General features: G+C 42.7%; 1 protein-coding gene across 3 annotated transcripts in view; it reads left to right on the top strand.

The window, feature by feature from the left end:
* Positions 1-1378: 1378 nt before the first annotated feature.
* The window catches only part of LOC138513728 (peptidyl-prolyl cis-trans isomerase G-like), a 400359-nt gene continuing 382668 nt past the window's right edge, over positions 1379-19069 (top strand). For 2 of the 3 annotated variants that reach the window (XM_069628805.1, XM_069628807.1), the window contains exons 1-2: positions 1379-1546; positions 16488-16591. The gene's annotated coding sequence lies outside the window, so the exon portion shown is untranslated. Of the gene's footprint in view, positions 1547-16113; positions 16592-19069 lie in introns of those variants that run through there. The other variant, XM_069628806.1, reaches the window with a different exon arrangement.

A 19069-nucleotide genomic window follows, 5' to 3' on the forward strand; every position in this document is an offset into this window, starting at 1 on the left:
TCAAAAAAGCCCACTCCTCTCCCCCCCAACCTACTGAAAGAAAGACGAACACAAATGCAGTTAAGGAGGGACGTGGGGTAGCAGCTGTGAGAATATGTTAAGAATGCATGCACACAAGGTTCTGTAACCATGACAACATCTTCGTGTATGGTTCCAGAATGTTGATGAGACCATACACGAAGATGTTAAAGAAAAGGAGTTGGCCTCCTCAGGGGTTTCTCCAATTAAACTAAAGATCCTGATCTATACTTGAGACTTGTGGCGTAATCTGTATAGACGGAATACATAACAGCAGCCACCACACTATCCCACAAGAAACGAATTGCATTGGAAGAGAACGTCAACACCTTTGGACACACATTGAAAAAGGCTTGCGTACCATCCCCAGAACAGCACGGAAAGGTGGGTGCCACAGAGTTTACGGAACTCGTTCCCACTGGCAAAAGGCAGTTCCTCGTTTCGGCTATGGTAGAAGGCTAGGCAAGGGTAAGCTGTGTCCTATTGCGTTGGGGTACATATTCCCCAGGAAAGCATCAGTCCTTGGGACGATATTTATACCACGCCGCCTCGTTAGAGACTCACCAACCAGCAGCCCAAAATGTCTCATTCCACTGTGTATGATCTGTGCCCTTCTGCAGGAGTGTGTCACTGTCAGCCTTTAACCCCGTACTCACTGCCTCTCCCCCACTCTTTTCAGCGTTCCGCCCGCAAGGAAGCGGCCACCGCTTCTCAGGACAGTCCCCACTCGGGTGAACGAAGACATTACGCCGGCATCAACAGTAACCAATGTCACCTTCCGGCCGACTCAGCTACAGCGCAAGCTCAGGAAAGAAACTACAGCAAGTTGAGTCCCTTTCCTATGTCTGCTCCTGACGTCTACTCCCACATGCAAGTCCGCCATCTTGCGTTGAAAGTATACTGTTTCAATCTGAGGCTGCTGTGTAGAAAAATGAGCAGAAGCATAACTGAACAACGACTCAAAGTTTACGGTCCACTGGCTCCTCTTAATATATTTTCCAAGTTGAGGAGTCAAAGACAGCTATGTTTGGATGCTTTTCTTTTTATGATTGACATTTAATAACATACGGCAAAATACAAAAAAACAATTTTACCACTTAACATCTATATTATGTTCACCTTTCACATATAAAATTATTTTTCAATAAACCGGAATAAACATATATGCCTGTCTTTGGTTTCCCAACTCGCCGTTATCCGCTTGTAAACCCTCACCCCTTCCACTCCAATGTGGCCGCCAGGAGCAGTGATTGTGCTTGTTGTCATTTTGAGTCCTTCTTCTAAAATAAAGTGAACACGAAAGTAAGCTGACTCAGACGCCCTTTCTCCTCCCCTCTTAAATTCATTGGTTGGAACCGTTGTCATGGCTGCCTTGATGCAAACACTCAGGTAGGACCTACAGCAGTAGACTGGTACAGGATGGGTGGTTAGTGGTTCCTCTCCTACCGTGAAAAGCAGTACTGTATGGCCACACGGGTTACTTACACACAGGCAACAGATGATCTGAAGAGGATATAGTGCAAGATAGGTAAGTGGCTGCTTAATAACACATCATTATCATACATCGCTTTGGCGAAAGCGCTATATAAATAACACATCATTAAACATGTAAGAGATGGTTGCTGCAAGGAATATTTATTATTGTACCATAAATGGCATTGCTTTAATTAACCATGTATACCATAGTTAAATAAAGATGTTAACGCACTTAAAAAATGCATTCCGTAGTATCGTTCAGTGCAGAAATAGTATGTTATTGCAGAATTTAGATCAGCTGCATACCAAGGCAGAATACTTTTTCTTTCAATGTTTTTTCAAAATATATATTATTGGTTGTTTGTACATCCCAAGACACGCGAAGTAACTCACTCAGGGCATGTAAAGAAGAAGCAGGCTAATGTTAAAGGAGGCAAGGTAGGATCACTTCTTGTTAGGTATCAATAGTTTGCCTATTCTCCCTGAAACTTGGGGGTTAGGGGGAGTCGGTAATCCTTCATCCAGCGTTGGATTGACATTTTAACCTATAAAAGTCACTACCAAAATGCTCCTAGACGTATCCTTCCAATGGTTCAACCTTATGTTCGTAGTAGGAACTTGAGACCAAAGATGTGTTGTTTCTTAGGATTTCTACATTTAAATGAAAAGCAACCGGAAGAGTGCAATTGGCTCGAACCAGCTTCCTGTTGAATTGAAATCCCTCCATATCCTTCTCCGGAATCATCTTAAAACCAATCTGTTTAAAAAAAAAATGCATCTGTTATGTGCTGGTTTGGCTCCTACAAAATATATGTTCAGTAAGTGCTTTAGTGCCTTTGGTTCCTCTGATCTATATCAATCTTGATTTTTATAAGATTATATAACAGGATACGTGGGGCGAGGTTGGGTATAAACGTTATTTACTTTATGTATTTTATACAACTATTTGTTAAAGGTTAAGTTTGAACCAAATGACAATAAAAAAATAAATAAAGTTAAAGCATTCACAAGTATAGCAGCGTCTAAACATGTTTGCTGGTCATGCTCAAGTTCTTGACGTGCACAAACATGGCCAGCCCTAAGATTTGCAGGGCCCTGACGACAAAAGGTGTGTGGAGCCCCTTTTATATGTATTGCAGAAAATTATTTCACAAAATTCAGATTTCAACACTATCGTTCTAGATAGTCATAATTCTATAGAAGACACAGAGGCGAAGGATTATGCTTTCTCCCAACTTTACTTCTCTAGCAGCATAAAACCAAGCAATAATATCATACATGCCAACCCTCCTAATTTAGGCAGGAGACTCACGATTTTCTTAGTGAAACATATTGCTATTTATCACGTATCCCGCCTAAAGTAACTGTAGCCCCAAATGCATTCCTATGGGAAAATGTATGTGTCCCGATTTCCCTAATGAAATCTCCCTCACAGGAGCATCGGAATGTTGGCATGTATGTAATATATACACAACAAAGATAACAAACTACATTTCCCATAAACATTTGAGTCTTTGGTCTTTCATTGGACACGTGATGTCGCAGACCAATGACCTCAATCCAAGTCCCATAAACACTGCCACCATATTGACATTATCCTCTTTCTTTCGCTGATCCTTTATGGAACTTTTGCGTCCCAACCGGTAAGCGCAAACTGACCAAGTCCAGTCCACTCTTCAGGGCCCAGAAGGTTTCTTGTCGATGTTGGAACCTACAACATAAAGCAAATCTCAGAACTCTGTTGTAGAAGGGTGGGAATCGTGACATATCATCAATCATACATTACAGTGACATGAACGTCATTAACATTCATTAAAATTCACGATTGTTAGGGTGGGATAATCCTTTGACTCTGTCTTTAATAGAATTATGACTTTCTATAACGATAGTGTTGATAAACTGAATTCTATGTCAAGACCCGGAGGCTTTGATAATGCTTGTTCAAAGCTTACCTACCGCCAACGTTGCCACCTTTTTCGATTGGCTTAAAATAAAAAGTCTTAAATGCCGATTCATTTGAACAATTGGCTCACTTCATAATATTCTCCAGAAGCGCTCCTACATTATAAGCCTTAGTGTCCATCAATCCTATCACCGAATGCACGCCATAGCATTCTATATCGATGCCCGCTTGAAGAATCACCCATCTCGCCATGGTTGCCGGGCTCACTGCCCCAAATGGTCCCCGTAATGCAATGAACAATTGAGATACCCCCGCGGATCGCAGTTCCTTTGTCATGTTTTCGAATGCTGCTAAACCTCTAAATGGGCATAATTTAGGATGATCCGGAAATGACTCCCAAGATACTGTTCTCAAACCTGTCTTTGTCCTCTTCGTTATATAAAAAGTTACTCCTGATGGAGATATCGATTTTCTGTTTACCTCTAATGCCCCCACGTCAGAGCCCACGATACCCTGCCAGTTCTCACCAGTGGGTGGCTGCCTCCCATGGGGTCTTGCACAATCCGTTCGTTCTTCGGTAGAGGTATCGAGTTGTCGTGCGTCATCTCCAAAAGATTGGGGAACCAAGTTTGGCCCCTCCAATCCGGAGTTATTACAATCGGAGAAACCTGCTCTCTACTCACTTGGGCCAAAGTTCTCGATATCATTGAAAATGGCAGGAATACATACTCTGTGTTCGGGCCCCAAGTTTGGAGGAATGCGTCCATCACTTCCGCTTTGGGGTCCGGCCTCCAACTGAAAAACGGAGGCAGTTGTCTGTTAAGCCTCAATGCAAAAAGGTCAGTCTGACACAGACCCCATCGTGCCATCAGCTCTTGGAATACTCTATCATCCAGCTTCCAATCGCTGGCATCCCTGAGCAACCTGGAGTTCAGCTGGCCATCTCGTTTTGTTAACCTGGCAGATATTCCACTGTCACCGGGTCTTTCCTCTGTAGGCATAAGTGCCAACATTCCTTTGCCAGTTCCGCCAACCTACTGGATCTCATGCTGCCCAGTCTGTTTATGTATCTGCCCATGGACACGTTGTCCATCTTGAGGAGTACGCAACATTGTGCTCTCTCCTGTGTCCAACATCTCACTGCGAACGAGCCCGCCATCAATTCTAGGCAGTTGATGTGTAGGTCTAGTTTTTCCCTGGCCACCTGCCTCCTGTTGACAGGCCCATTCTGAGATGTGGAATATTCAATCTCTGGAGGGGCCTGTATAGTGGAGTGATCCTAGGAAAATAGCTTGGATTGATGACGCCGAGCACCCGCCAGTCTGGCTATCTCCTGCAATGACATCAACTCTTTCAGTATTCCTGTTCTCGTTTTTGATGTTGTTCACTTTGTTCAGAGGAAGACTTAGCATTCCCTGTGACGCATCTCCCATGAAACCCAGAAATGCCATGGTTTGTTTCAGGTGCAGGGGGGATTTCTCCCAAATCACCAAAAATCGTAACTGTAATTAGTAGATCTATCGTAGCTTTAACTTGTTCCTTGATCAAATGCTTGCCCTGACACATTATCATCCAGGTATATGATCAGACGTGCATCCCTTGCTCTCTCAGGTACGTCACCACCGGTGTCGTCAGTTTAGTGAAACACCAAAGCGCTGATGCCAGCCCAAAGGGTGTACATGTGAAATCCCATATTTGTCCCTATCAGCGGAATCTTAGGTTGTTCCGTTGATCTGCTGCAATGGGAACCGTTAGGTAGGCATCCCTGGGATCTATCCTGACCAGCCAGCCTCCTTGTTGTAATGTCCCTCAGGAGGTGTACACCCTCCATTTTGAAATGTCTGTATATGATGAAGCTGGTATTATAAATTGGGTATTTTCCCAGCTTTTTTGTTTACAGGGGATCAGTTTTAGACAGGGAAAAGTTACAACTCATCAAAGCGAACAGAAAAACTGATTACCCCTCTCTCTGCCCATATAATGGTGAGTGGTTAACCAGAAACTTTCTTCAACAATTCTCCGCCATGAAGCATAAGTGAAACAATAATATATAATCAAAATAATTACATTTTTATTTTTCACATACATTTTTTTATTTCAACAGCACCACAAGAGTGGTGTTAATTAACAGTGATTTAAAAACTGACAACAGAACAGATGTCACGAATTAAGAAAAAGTCACAATTTAAGAAAAAGCAATCAAGGGAAAAAACAAGCCATTGAATGGGGTAGACAAAATGGGGAAAGGAAAAATATTGTGAGATATCACTGTCGTCATGATTTTAAAAAAAAGGTGTCTATTAGTTAGATCTAACACCAATTAGTACATATTTCTCTCTCAAAATCTAATCACCAATTCCTGTTTCATCAAACACAAAACAAGACTTGTTTTATTCCAGTCTTACAAGATCATCGACACGTTTCAGCCACATTTCTTAATGAGACACTATCTCTAGTGTCTTTTCCAAATTGTTCTACTGGCCTTCTTCAGGACAAAGATATTTCTTATAACTTTGCATTTGTCTTCTATACCCCTATGGTGTAAGGGTGATCGCATTTGTGCAATTCTGTAATGTTGTTAAAGGGAAATTGTAATTGGCACGGTTCTATTAAACACAGGTTGCACTTCCTTTTGGCACAGCTCTTTCGTTCTGTACGTTTTCACAAAAGAAACCTTCATGTGGTCCTTTTCACAGTTTTTCTTTTTCTTGCGCAAAATTTTCACGGGTGATTTCCTCTATGTAAGAAAAAAGGGGCAGGTCTGCATCTGCCGGTCCTTCCTCCCAGTAAGGTGTACGCTCCTCGCCAAATTTGTTTTCCACGATGAAGCTGTTCAACTCTCGCAGATTGATAACTGGCCTCAGTTTGTGTCTCCCTTTCACTAGAAACATATTGCTTATGAAACTCTCTGAGGAATCTGCACAATGGCAGCCTTTTGCTTCAGACCTCTTACTTCTGCATCTAGCCGTATATCGTCTGCTATGCTTTGTACTAACGGTTTTGGCCACTTCTGCTGAACTGATAGGGTATACAAGTCTATGTGAAAACCTAGGACAGTATTTAGCACCCAAGCATCTATAGATATGTGACACAAGCAAGTACTCTAAGAATCGCGCTAGCCTCCCACCTACTGCGGGAATCTCTACTTTCAACATTCATGCATGATAGTCTGCCCTCACCTCAGTTAGGTTGTTGCTGTTCTGCATGTCTCCAGCTCCTTCCTCTGCCTCTTCGCCATGAGGGGAAGAATGGGTTGGGCTACTGTCATGTTCTTTCCAGTGGCTCCTGTCTCTGAAGAACCTGCTTAATGCTTAGTGGCCGGCAGAACGGTCCCTGCCTCTTCCCAAAAATGTGTTTTCCAAATACCCTCTTCAGGGAAGCCTGTGCCTTGTCTAGGGCTGCGTATGTGTTTGCAAACTTCGTAAGTTCGTTTATGAACGAATCGCCGAACAGCTTGCCCTTAGCTGCCACCACTGCCTCTGAAGTGGCTAATTCGCTGAGCTTTGGGTTAATTTTTACAAGAATGGATCTCTGCATTGCTGCAGTGATTGCACTGTTGGCATTCCCCAACAAGCAGATGGCTCACTGAGCCCACCCAGTCAAAATCGCAGGGTCAATGGTCTCATTCTTTTCCTTTGCTTCCTCTGCCATCTGTAGTATTTTGGTAAGTGGTCCTACCACACCCAGCATTTTGTCCTGACATGAACACCAGGATCTGTTTAACCCCTTCTTTGCTTCTTTGACGTATCTACTCATAAACGTGACTATCCGGTCATCTATTTCTGGTGTTGCTGCGTTCCCTTCCAGGAGATGTGGCCTAGTGCACTCAGCCCTGAGCTAATTTCTAGTTTCTTTTGCTAGAGGTGTCCTGAGGCGCTTTTTCAGGTATGCCGCAATCTTTGTCAGAGGTTCGCACTCGGATGATTGTGGGTGTATGAGAGAATCTTGGTCGAGATCCTGCCTGCCTTCCTCTTCCATTTCTGAGCTTTTCCTTTTCTTAGGAGCCTTTTTTTGCCCCTCTTCACTGGAGGATATCACCTCCTTAGAGGAGTGACACTGCCAGTTTTCATCCTCCTGCTCTTCCAAGCTCTCTGAGGATTTATCCTGCCACCTGTTTTCCTTCTTCCCTGATCTCACTGTCTTTCTCTTGCTTTTACACTTTCGTGGCAAGCCTGTGTGGAGGTGGGGGGTGGGGGGTTCTTGGCCTCTCATGCCTTACAGGCTTTTTTCCTTCCCCCTTTGTCTCTCCCTTGTTCATTTGATCTTTTGATCTCCTTCATGCTCTGTCAGAATTGAAGCCAGTCTTCCATCAGGGATAATTGATGGGATCCATGTCCCAGACTGGCTCCCAAAGCTTTTTGAATGACTTGCCACATACTGGGCTGGGCTCTTTTCTGGCTAACATGAACTGTTCCTTCTTCACTGGAGCTACTCATGTTGCTCAGTCACTATTGGGAAATTATTTATTTATATACACAGGAATCTTGGGCCTGTTCCCATCAGTTTAATGATATTACTGATGTACAGTTTAAGTATCAATGAGTCGGGTAATTGCTGATCACTCAGCCAACAGGTTTTACTGGTGTCTGTGCCCGACAGAAATATAATCACAAAATACACTTACTTGCGCTCTGAAAGACTTGTGTATGGGCGCGATATAAATAAAATATCAAGTATCATATATAAGCCAACAGATGTGCTGTATAGCCCATTTGGGCGTTCTGGCAACCTCGCTGTAAAATGCTCTCACATGTTCTGTGAGCGCTGACTGTTCAGCTGTATCCTGTTCACCTTATGTGTATCGCGTGATACTGATCAAAGAAATTTGTTCCGCTAATGCTTGGTACCTCTCCGCTTACTGCTGACTTGCGCGCCTATCAACCGTTACAGAAGTAAGATCTGAAGCGGCTGAACCAATCTCAGTTCCGTCACGCTTTGATCTTCTTCTGAGACAGTGATGCTCCCTGCCTGCCGGCCTGCATGGTTGCGGTCGCCGGAGCACTCGCCCCGTCGCGACAGCACCGAAATCAGTAATGCCTCAGCGGATACGTTCTGCCAAAACCTCACACCACTGCGCTCCTCACATGCGCCTTCTCAGCATAAACAGTTTATACAACACAATCACTACAATCAATTAAATGGATAAGACATGTATTGTTGGGAAGCAGGGGCGAAAGTCCTAAGCCCCGAGGTGATATAGGTTGAGGCAGTTGTAGAAGGAGATGCTGTAGGAGAGCTGGAAGAATGGATGGGGCAGGGGGACCACTCATAAAAGCTGGATTGTAGTGGAACCGTAGTGAATTGTAACATTAGAATCACGTGTGTAATGAAACACTATTTTAGAAGTTGGACACCATCTTGAAATTGAGGCCTTGTGCCACGGCTATTCTAGTACAGTTACATTCAGTTCTGAGGGTTAGAAATAATAAATTGTGTAACTAAATTGCCAATTACTGTCTCTGTACTTGATGATGACAGAAGAAGATCCCCATGTGGAAAAAGATGTCAAAAGATGCCGGGACCAATCGCCTGGCATCCCGTATGGAGCATGATTTATGTGTATTGGGTCACACCAACTAGCCACCTGGATTTGTAACCTATGTGATGTACGTCAGTTGTGACGCTATGTACCTTTAAAAGCTATTGCTCATGGTGTTTTTGTCAGAGCGCTCTGTGGTAGCAGAGTTCTTTGCTGGCGCATGTTTGTATTTTTTGGGATTAAACCTTGTTCTCATTGCAAGAGGTCCTTTTTCCCCTAGTGGGTTGTATTTTTTTCAGGTGTGAGCGTTTAGGGGTTACTCTACAAATCACTTGACTCGCTGCTCGAGCAGCAAAGAAAGAGGATAATGTCACGATGGTGGCAGTGTTTTGGGACTTGGATTGAAATGATTGGTCTTGGGCTTCACATGTTTAATGAAAGACCAATAATATATGAAATTCCAAAGACTCAAAACTTTATGGGAAATGTAGTTTGTTATCTTTGATGTGCATATATTATTGCTTGGTTTTATGATGCTCGAGAAGTAAAGTTGAGAGAAACTATAATCCAAGCCTCCGGTTCTTGACACAGAATTAGTCATTGATATCCATGGGGATCAAATATACTGACGTTCAATATCTGAATTTGAACTGTTATTATTATGGTTGTAGCAATACCAGTAGTTAGGCTTATTTTGGAGTAGCCGACCGAGTGAGCTGAATCATTTGTAGAACTGGGTACCTCAAAAGAAAGTACTGTGATGAGGAATAGCAGGACAAAGAGTAATGAAGATCACTGGTAAGTAATCCAAACCTACCTAATGTGACTGCATGTTCCAAGGATGTAATGGCAGGGATTGGCATTGGGTCAGGCAGGACAAGGTGCATTTGCTGCAGGATAGTGCAATCGTAACAAAACCTATTTACCAGAAAGGTACTGAGGCAGTCGCAGAAAGCAATTCCACAGGTTTTCAAATGTCATCAATAGGGCTCAAGCACAGAATTTATTTTTGGGTTATCATTAACATACGTACAGGGACAGAACATATCGTAAAGTGAAATACGCACATTTAATTCACCTGACCTTCCCTTATAGAAGAAAATTCAAAATAAAAACAAGCATTGTCTTTTACAAAATGAATCAATACTCGAGGGGAAAAAACAGCTAGAGAAGATTTTCCTAGAACACGTTTGGCATTGGCACTGGTGTGCACCTTTTAATCACAAAAATCTATAGTGAAATATTCTATGGAAAGCAAAATACCAATATAAGACGTGTGCTTTGAAGACACTTTTGTGGGTTGGTGGGTTCAAATTCCGGTGTGCGAAAACTTGAGCAAACAAGCTTTTTTGCATGATGGCCTCAAAAACACCCAAGGAGGATGGAGTCAGCACTGTAAAAAAAGTTTGCGAAAGCTGTAAACCCAAATGTAATGTCGATTTCTACCCTGAAAATCAGCAAAGGGCCAGGTAGAGCATCTTCAGTCCAGCAACCTCTCTTACCACATCCATGGACCTGGTAAATCATCACAACAAATATGCCCTCTGATCCTTTCCCCTCCTCATCACAGCGTTTGGCTTTCCGCAATACTCTGTGTTTTATTAATCGGACTTGAAAAGCACACATCATAATTAAAGTTCTCCAGCAATATAGGAATCCTTATAGAAATATGTTAAATAAAGTATAAATGTTGCATTATTTTCACCCCATATTGAAGACTACAAATACCATAATGCAATTCCACAAAATTATTTAAAAAATGGCTTTTAGGCTGTCTTTCATTACTTAATCATAACAAAAAATAATGTGAAATAGTAACCTTTTGCATCGTTTGACAAAGGCATGCTTTATATGATGTGAGTGAAATGTGACATTCTCCCCCCGCCCCCTAAAAATGTATTTAACGTACAAAATGCAGACATATGAATACCAACTCTTTTTTTTTTTGTCAACATATTTTAATTGTCTTCAAAGAAGACAGATTTGGGCGGCAACTCGTTTTTCTGTACATGCTTTCAGAACAAAATGGCCCTGTTCAACCCCTTGTCCAAAACAAAGGTTCTTAAATGGACCATTACTTTAAACAAAGAGTGTGATAATCCCTAACTATGAGGCCCCACTTGTCTGATGGGCCGCTGGGGAGGTGGGTGGGCAGTATTTGTCTCTAGAGCCTCGCTAAAATTGGCACAAAGAAAAGCCCTGTGGCTGGAAGCAGCCCCACCCTTATTACTTCTTATACTCACGGCAGCACGTAGCTGCGGGCAGGCTCAGATTGGCCGATAGGGCAATAGCGCAATGCCCAAAATGACAGCCCCATGATTCGATGGCTGAAAACTCCCAAAGTGGGGAAAAATCCACAGAACAGGTTATCATGTTGTGTTCTTGATGGAGAGGGGCGCCTGCTACCTTTTTTGAAACATTTTTGCAAGGAACTTGGGGTTGGTCACCCTGAGATACCCGGGGGAACCCAGACGTGGACTCCTTGCTCACCGTGCTCAGAGAGGCACACTGATGAGTCCCAACAAGGCTGAAACACGAGTATGGGATTGCTGTTGGTACTCTTGTTCAGAAGGGAATTGCTGTAGCATTTTGGTGCTGGAATGCGCACGTGGGTGGGACAAAGACTGATATGCAAATGGATATTTCACATCTGTGAAAGGTACAGTGATCAAAAAGCGATGGCTGCGAACTCTCAAAGTGGGAAAAAACTACAGAACAGGTTATCATTTCTGGAGAGGGGTGCCCGCTACCTTTTTTGAAACATGATTCTAGTGTGGGCCAGTTTCTCTGGCCAGAATGGGCTCTTTTTACCCAGAGTGGGACAGTTTCATACGTTACTACAATAGTTTAAACCAATGTTGCAAAGCAAATATTGTTCACATGCACCATTTTAAATATATTTTACAAACCATTCACCCTTGCGTTGTATTTAGTCTGCTCTGAAAATGTATTAATTCCAGTTTGCGATTGGGGGCCACTTTTTCATTTTCTGCCCGGTCCAATTTTATGTCCCAGTCTGACTCTGGCTGCGGGGCCCCCAAGAGCGCAGGGCCCAGGGTGACGGCACAGACTGCCCATGCTTCGGGCTGGCTCTGTGTTCAGAGTTCTCTATGACTCCTGGTTGGATGCAATTGATAGCTGAACAAGTTTCCAACATGATTAGACACTTTATAGGGGCAGTTCCAGTTTGGCATGATGTAGGTTCCTCTTTGGGGGTCTTTCGAATGCCTTTCATTTGAATTCATGTAATTTATACACAAAATGCGAATGCAGAAGTTTTTATCTGCCAGGAAATCATTATTTGCAACTTCCTTTAATTGAATATTTCCTTTGACTAAAATACTATTAAAGCACGTACAAACGTTTCCCAGAATTATAAACAAAAATATCTAAAATCCTTTAAAAACATGTTGGACTCCTACAAGAGTATTTAAGAGCCAAGTGCTACCTGTTCATTGTTAATGTTAGACACACTAGAATATTCGGCTAGCAGTGGCGTACGAAACCTTTAGTTGTTGGGGGGGGGAGAGGGTATAGTGGGGCATTCATATTTCTCCCAAATTAGCGTGAGCGACCAAGATTGGCTCAGGAGCTTTGAGAAATGTAAAAAGTTCGGGTGGGGGGATTTTTCTCTGAGAGGAATTTAAAATAGTCTGTTTTAAATGTGAATTTTACAGCAATTTGTTTTTAGAAAAATTGGTTAAGAAGCCATGCAATTTATGATCGGTTCTGTGGGGCAGTGCATGAAAAAATCCAATAGCTATCAACTCACCAACAGTATACAGGAGCCTTTTTATATTTTCTTTAAGCCTATGCCCACAACGTGTGCCCACTTTGACAATTTAAAAGGCTTTCATAATATCATGCCTGCAATATATAGCATTATTTCCACTGTAAAATACTTTCAAGATGCTCTGTCGACAATACATCCTAGCTTTACTACTTAAACAAGTTCACAATGCTGCACTCACAATAAATGCCAGCATTATATTCCTGGGTCATCATGGGATCGCTGACCAACCTGCACTACTTAGTCCTTCACCCCAACCCTGCCTGTAGGTGATAAACTGAGAACCACAAAGTGGGTAATATTAGTGACACCGATGTATGGCAATGTTTAGAAGCTAGAGAAGTCCAACATTAATTTCTGTATGAATGAAGTGTTGTATGTGCTGTATAAATCACAAAACTATTTATTATGATGTTGCACCCACAATATATGCCACCATTGCCACACTAAAACACTTTCATGCACATCATATAAGCCAGCATTCTCACTGTAAACCCCTTTGATGATGATGGTGCCCTCAATATATGCCAGTACAACCTCTTTAAGGCACGTGTTTGTAATGGCTCATGTCCTCAATATATACCAACATGGCCCTATAAAACCCATTTTCACGCTGTCTGTGTACCCAAATATGTATCAATATTGGCACTGTAAATACTGTCATGATTAGTGGTACACTGAATACATGCCAGCGTGCCACTTCAAAATATGTATTCATGGCCTTCTGCCGGTGCAGATTCTCCCACACCCATGAAGTGCACACACATACACTAGTCCCACTCATGCATGTTCATACACATTCACCTAGTCACTCATTCAGACTCTATTATTCATTCAGGCGCACATTTATTCAAACAGACGTAACTGTGCCAATGGAAATTGCTATATAGGTTAGGTTTTAACTATTACAATTGCCATTGAAAGAGACCTTTGATTGCATCTCAATGCTGGTATGTCCTGTTAAGAGCCTTGTCGCAGAAAATAGTCCTGTTTCTTCAAACATTTTACTCTGCTTGCACAGGTGGTAACCATACAGATATGTATTGCAAACAAACTGAATCATAGTTTCGAGGCTTCATTATTCCTTGCCTACGGGTATTGCCTACGGGTATTTTATGCACTGGAGCATGTACTCGAGATGTCCTTATTCTCACTAACATTCCCACAAAAAGACAGATGTTTTGTGTCTAAATTGTCACCCCTGGGTTTTGGCGATCTTTGTTACAACTTGTGCTTAGCCTGTTAATCATAACATGTCATCTTGGGAAATCAATTTAAGCTTCAGGCCATGAATGGCAAACATGGGAAACTTAATTGCAACCAGAAATCGGTTGCACAACAGTAATGTGACCTACTTGTAAAAATGGTCATTTTGAAAACCAGGAATTGCAGAAAAGTGGCTTCCCATGATTGGAGCACAAGAGACTCCCTTCCACATAACAAATCTATTTATTCATGGGATGCTGCTACGGCTCTCCTCTCCTCCAAACATTCACAGACATCAGTGCTAAATGGCCTTCGCCGAAGAGCATTCGAAAATAGAATGTACCTTTGGCAGCCTCGCTAGAGACGCAGCACAATGGGTTACAGCCATGTTGCATCTCTCAGAATCTTTTGTTTTCCCGTTTTTGACATTAAAAAAAAAAGATTGCCTCTCAATTTTCAGGGGCAGAGCAACATATTGAGAACAATATCTATTTGCTTATTTATCTCTGACGGGAAAAACTACTGTAGTTTTACAAAGCTCTAGCAGAGGATATAATAAAATGTAAAAATTGAAAACTTATATAAAAGATGACTAGCAACAGTGCCGGCTCTTCCGTGAACCCATTCCCATGAAGTCCTATGGGACTGCATGGGAAAGGGGAACAACATTTACCAGCACCTAACTTGCGGGTCCAATGGGACTTGTAATGTCCCGATGGCACCGACAAGCTAGGTACCGGTAAAATGTCACGAGCCCGGCAGCAAACCGCCGGAAACACCAGCAGGACACGTAGTGAGGCCCAAGGTGTTGGCATGAACAGCAGTCAAACTGTGCACATATTTTCCTCCTCGTACCCATACCTCAGAGGGTAAAGACAGAAACAAGGCAGTTTGGAGATAGTCAAACAGGGCTTCATATCTGAGAAGAACGATAATGCTATATAAATAATACAAATATGAAGTATTGCACTTTTGCAAACACACACACACACACGCTCATTTAAACTCTGTTGCATGCACACAAGTTGCACAGCATTCACAAAATCCCCCTTGGATCCTCTGCGCAGGTGGCCAGGGAAAGGTCATCGCTTTTGGATCCTGACCCTGGGGTGGGAAAAGCAAAGGACGATCACTTGGGTGGAGGGTTCGGGTAGCTAATGTCCTCAGACGAGAAGCAGTATTTTCCCCTTTACATACCATGATGAAACCCTGGTCCCAGAAGCCTTTGTGGGATATTGTTATCCCATTCCCTTTGATCAAAAAACATCAGAAGAAAAGACAAACCTTGAAAACCGTGAAGGAGGGTGAGAAAGCATGGGATGCAACTGACATGCTAGTAGTTAAAAAGTAGCCAGCCTATGTTAAAGCAAGTGAAGAGTTTGTTGCAGGCAACACATTTACCGTGTGTGACTGTTTTATTGTAACACTTCCGATCGAATATGTTGAAACTAAGGAACGAGGGAAAGCAAGTCGAGCGACATGCAAGAGGCATAGAAAAGCTTACTTTCCATATTGGAGGGAGGTTGGAAGCACGATGTTTTGAAATAAAGGTTGAGGAAATGAAGCGGCCGACCTGCAAATGAGAATTGAAGTAAAAAAGCATTGTCCAAATGTTTTAAAGTGAACCGGCGAATGAAATGCTAAGTGGCGAAAAGCTTTTCCCTTTAAACAAGTAAATTGATGAAAGCCAATTAGTGTGAAAAAACCGCTGAACAGGCGCTACACAAAGCCAATTAGAGAAGGGCACAGGAAAAGCCCATAGCCTAAAGAAGAGAGGCAAAGTGAAGCACTTTTTAGGTCAAAGTGGTCATACAGAGGTCTATGTAAGATCCTTACATTTTCGAAAGTCTTTGACAGTGAAAGTAAAGCCAATCAAATGTTGTATGGAACTGTCTTGGGGAAGGGAACCCCCACAAAGAGAACAGGCTGAGCCCGGCAGAGGAAATCCTGTGTTGAACTATGGTAAAGTACAAGTTAAAAGTAGAACTGTGCGTTTGTGGAAAGGCGGACGAAGCCTAAATAATTTGGTGAACTGTCAAAATCCTGAAGCCCAAGCCTGAACTGTTGAATTGTACGAGTAAGCCCAAGTACGTCAGATTGATAGGACTGTGCCATCCATCCACCCATCCATTTAAGAAACTCTTGAGATCCCATGCATCTGAATGTGCAGAAGGGAGTTGCTACCTAAGCCATTCTGACATTTATTTTGAGACACTAGTTTTCCTTTATACATTCCCTTTACACATTTGTTATTTAAGAAGGAGGGCAAGGTTAGGTTTTCTTAGTATAGGCCTTTTTATTTCAACTAGACTGACTTGGACATATTAAAATACAAAATAAAGGTTTTGAAACGTGCATCTATTGTGTCTGTGTCTGCTGTTGATACCATGCCTTCCTTACACCATACACTTTTAAAACCCAACTATTTAAATGTATCGAAATGAACATCAATCCTGGCTTTTTCAACCTGGACACCCCATTTTCTTTTGAGTAGTATAAACAACACATTCATTTGGAACACTCTATTCCCTGTCTAGCTCCCAAGACTTTTCTTCCTTTCTTTCATAATTTATTTAATTGAAATCTCATTAAGGTTTTTCATTTTTACCTGACAGGCAACCATCTAATTCTTCCCTGACCAGTTGGAGAGGTGTGCCCTGATGTCAACCTAGTGTTGGTTTCCGTAAGGTTCTTGTTGTGAACGAAGGCTCCTAGACAGGTAAGTTGCCATAAAGTTCCTTTATTCAGTTCCAAGTCCATAAGATGTAAAACAGGAACCCACTGGCTCCCACCACCCAGGCTACATATTCCAACTCCTTGCGGTGGAACCCCAGCAACACAATATTCTCTCACTCATACATAAACATTCTGGCATTCCATCATTCACCCTGACCTCAGACATTCTAAACAAACATGCATCTAACCATAAAGCAAAGCACTTCCCAACACACCTACGACAGATCAATGGAACTTGTGAGTAAGAGTCGGGCAACACCAACCCCACTTAAGCAACCACGGACAAGTAGAGGCCATATATCCTCAACCACATACACTGATATGCAAATGCCATCCAGACACTCCTCCCAAGCGAACTAAAAATGGAATCCACCGCAACACACCCACATTCAACACTAACCCTCACACAGTTCCACATTATGTTACATCCATGCTTATCACAATGCTGCAAGAGGTGCAAGTCCCATTGCACTGCTCCAATTCAACACGACTCACTTCCAAATGGGCCCATACATCTGGCCCCACACAGGGAATACCATACACTTGCTATCCAATCCATACATCTGGCACCAAGCAGGCTCTACAATAACTTTATGCAATCCAATCCAATCCCTACATCTTGCACCACACAGGTACTACAATAACTTTATGCTATCCAATCTATACATCCGGCACCACAATAAACATTTTGTTATTTGATCCATATTTCTGACAGTAACCTCCAAACACAGCTTTTCCTTTTCAATATCCCTCGTCTACCATATCCTGGCCATAAGCACAGCCAACATTTAACCACATTTTCCCTAATGTCCATGTTTCTCTTTTGCAACACTAAACATGCTGATCCTAGTACTCTTCTCTAGCTTGTGCTGCTGCAACTATACCTGGCAATCCCACACAGAAGTTAATTAATTAATATCACATCCTCCACTGCATCTTACATCGCTTTACCACTACACCCTAATTAAAACCTATCCAACTTGATTAGTCCAAGTATGCACATTAGCGCAGCAAGCAAGTCGAGACACGTCAAACTTCTCACAGTATTACTGTGCTCTTCCTCTAAGGTCTCTTGCCAAAATCCAGAGTTGAGCAAGTAAACTCGCACTTTCCTACCCTTCCAGCATCTCCAGCCATCCCCACGCCGCCGTACGTTGTGCAACGTCCATTCTTCAAGTAACACACCAACACTGGCAGCCTGCGTAACTTCGATTCTGTGGTCGATGTTCTTCTCCAGCTTCAAACTGCTTAACGAACACTCTGCACCAACAGCGTACGCCACCATTTCTCTTTGAGCCACAGACAGAGCTCCTATGCTAATAACAGCTCTGCGTCATCACATCACGGTGACCACCACATCCGACTTCCCTCGCAGCAGTCTCTTCCGAGTAGACATTCTTTTTGAGCATGTAATTTTCTGTCTGATTACCCTAGACACCCTCATGCACACAGATATGCTGATACAAGTTGTGCACTCCCAGCTCACGATTCCAAAACAACTGTGCTTCAAACACATTTCCACCTTTCCATGAAGGCTATTCTGGGTTACCACCCTTGGTGCTCCAGGATTCCATCACTCAAACGCAAGTAATTTCCTCTCGGTTTACCTCCCCTCTGAGGCAGACTTTGGTACCAAGCTACACCCCCCCTCCCCACAGGTGCGCACCTGATTTTCCTTGTCATCCAGCACCCATGAATCTGTCTCCTTGGCCCATGAGAAGACCACATGTTGCCATTGTTATGAAGGGCGTTTCTGGGCACTTCATAGTAAGTTCATGCAAAGTTCCTTTACTACGATTACAGCAAGGTCCTTTAAAACATAGGATAGGAACCTACTGGCTCCCACCACCCTGGCTACATCCTCCAACTCCTGGAACACTAGTGACACAACATTCTCTCACTCATACATACACGTTCTGGCATTCCATCATTCACTCTGACTTCATACATTCCAGTCTAGCATTCATCCATCCATAAAGCAAAGCACATCACAACAGTTCTCTCCAACCTGACCATCTAGGAAAAATACTTAGTGGCCCAAATCTCTGTGCCTTGCAATACTAAGGAGCAGAACTTCAATTTGTATTTATTTTATTGTATTTGAATGTTTGTCCAGCTTTGGCCCTACTCAGAGGGTTTTGTTGTGCCTTACAAGATTCAAAAGGTGGCAGGTGAAACAGAAGTTACAAATGTTTGCAGGAGAGCATAGGAAGATAAGGATGGAGAGGAGATATCAGGAGGCTGTTGTGGCTGATTTAGGTTTGGGAAAAGAGTTATGTTTTGAGGCTTTTCAGAAAGTGGTGATGGAGGCTGCGCTGCAGATGTGGAGTTGTAGGGTATTCGAGGATCTGGGTGCACATTGTGTGAATGCTATTTTTTGTGTGCATGTTAGTTTGCAGAGTAAAATGTGTAGGAGATTTCGGCTGGCTTGTCTGGTGTTTGTGTGGGTGATGTGTGCCAG

Source organism: Ambystoma mexicanum, chromosome 12 (assembly GCF_040938575.1).
Source record: "Ambystoma mexicanum isolate Mex_15411 chromosome 12, UKY_AmexF1_1, whole genome shotgun sequence".
Lineage (NCBI taxonomy): Eukaryota > Metazoa > Chordata > Amphibia > Caudata > Ambystomatidae > Ambystoma > Ambystoma mexicanum.